We start from the raw sequence: 2,220 nt of genomic DNA on the forward strand, positions 1-2,220 counted from the left end.
ATACTGGTACAGATAGGAACTGGAAACACATGGAATCCAGGACAGATGATCCTGGACCAATAATGAGAGCAGAGATATCAGGAGAATAGGGGAAAAGTGGGGGAGAAAGGGGGAACTGATCACAACGATCTACATCTAACCCCCTCCCTGGGGGACAGACAACAGAAAAGTGAGTGAAGAGAGACATCGGATAGTGCAAGGCATGGAAAAATAATAATAATTTATAAATTATCAAGGGTTTGTGAGGGAAGGAGGGTAGAGGATGCAGGTAAAAAAAAAGCGAGGAGCTGATACCAAGGGCCCAAGTAGAAAGAAAATGTTTTGAGGACGATGATGGTAACAAATGTACAAATGTGCTTGACACAATGGATGGATGGATGGAATGTGAGAAGAGTTGTACGAGCTCCAATAAAATGATTTATATATAAAAAAATTGTCAGTAGCAAAATGATGAGGAGATTAGATAGTCATATGCTGAGAAAGGAAAACCACAGGGAGATGGTATGAAACACAAAAGGGGAGGACTTGGATTTAAATATATATTTAAGGATTTATGTTTACATATATGTATGTATTCCTGGAACAGAGAGGATATTTTAATCCACCATCTATGGCAGGAAAGGAGATGGCAAAGAGAGATAGTTTATATTGAGAAGGCCCAAAGGGCTTAGAAAAAAAGATGTATAATGGGACGAAGTAGAAGACATGAAGAGAGAGAAAGGAAACGACGAGTGATAGCAGCACAAAAGCCAGAAGAGGAGGGAAATTAAAGGACAGTGTCGCCCAGTGGTTCCGCGTCTCAGAGAGAGAAGGAGAATACGATGAGGAATGGAACGTGTTCTCTATATGGCTACATCGAACGGACTGTCAGTCCATTTCAACGCCCTGTGGTGAAAGTGTGTAGATAATCAGTACACAAATTGAAGGGATGTTTTTGAATCAGAAAAGGATACCTTTTAAGATAGATTACACAATTCACTGCTCTCAAGTTGACCAGAACTCATACTAACCCTACAGGACAGGGTAGAATTTCCCCATAGGGATTTTTAAGGCTGAAATCTTTATGGAAACAGACGGGCACATCTGTTTCTTCTGGCGGGTTAAAATGTCCAACTTTTCCATCAGCATCCAACTACTTTCACCACTGCATTGCCCCAAACAAAACATAATAAAGCTTATTTATGGTAAGGATATAAAAATTGGGAAAGATGAATGATCTTGAAAAATAGCAATATAAGGCTTAAAAAGAGGTGGAACCAGCCAGCGAGAGCAGCAGAGATGAGGGAGCTAGATGGCCCAGAACCAGGAACCAAGAGGAAGAGTCCAGGGCCTCGCTGTGCAGCCGCAGGGTGGATGGGGACGGCTCAACAACAGATGCTTCTCCCCGCGACGTGTCTGCAGACGGTCCCAGAGGAAGTCATTATGTCGTACAGCCTCACGATGATCCGGAGGACATCGCGCATGGTCATGAAGACACAGGTGGTTCAAAGGATATCTTCCAGGAAAGAGATACCCATCTTCCAATCGCCAATGTGGCCAAGACAACGGAAAGTGCTATGCCTCGAACAGGAACGATTGCAAAAGATGCCCAGGAATGTGTTCCAGAGTGCGTGAGTGCGCTCATCAGCTTCTGAGGGGCCACCAAGAGAGACGGAAGACAGCCAACGGGAAGGACATTCTCATTGCCACGTTCACGCTGGACTTTGAGTTACAGAGAACCTCTGAAATTCCACCTGCAGAAATCCAGAGAGAACGGCATTGGTGGAGCAGACAGGGCTACGGATGGACTAAGGGAGGAACTCAAGGGGAGGAGGCTTTCTTTAACCAGTTACTGCTCATTTAATAACTGCAGATGGGCAGCAACCAAATGTTAAGGATCACACAACATCCTATCAACAGAGTTCTGGTGTGCAACACATTCCGTTTTCATGATTGGAAAACACGAATGGACTGAGAAGTGTGGAGAAGTGAACGAGGCCCCCGGTCAGAGACGTCAGGAGAAGTGACCGGTGCAGATATGTCTCTTTGTATATTAAATAGCTGTAATGTAGCTTCCCGAAGCTTGACTAATTGAGATGCTCATTCTGACTTGAGAACCTTTTCCATGAATGATTTTAAAGGAGAAAAAAAAAGGATTTTAAAGGTGTTAAAATAATTCTGTTTTGTGGGAGACTGTGTTCCTCTGTGTGACTCCTGCATGCCTTGTATATTGTGATTTAT

General features: G+C 43.6%; 1 pseudogene; it reads left to right on the top strand.

Annotated features, from left to right (window-relative positions):
- The window catches only part of LOC101652168, a 6,360-nt pseudogene extending 4,428 nt beyond the window's left edge, over positions 1–1,932 (top strand).
- Positions 1,933–2,220: the final 288 nt, after the last annotated feature.

The sequence above is a fragment of the Echinops telfairi genome, unplaced genomic scaffold (genome assembly GCF_000313985.2).
Source record: "Echinops telfairi isolate 266 unplaced genomic scaffold, ASM31398v2 ScPeMD7_2;HRSCAF=8, whole genome shotgun sequence".
NCBI classification, from domain to species: Eukaryota; Metazoa; Chordata; class Mammalia; order Afrosoricida; family Tenrecidae; genus Echinops; species Echinops telfairi.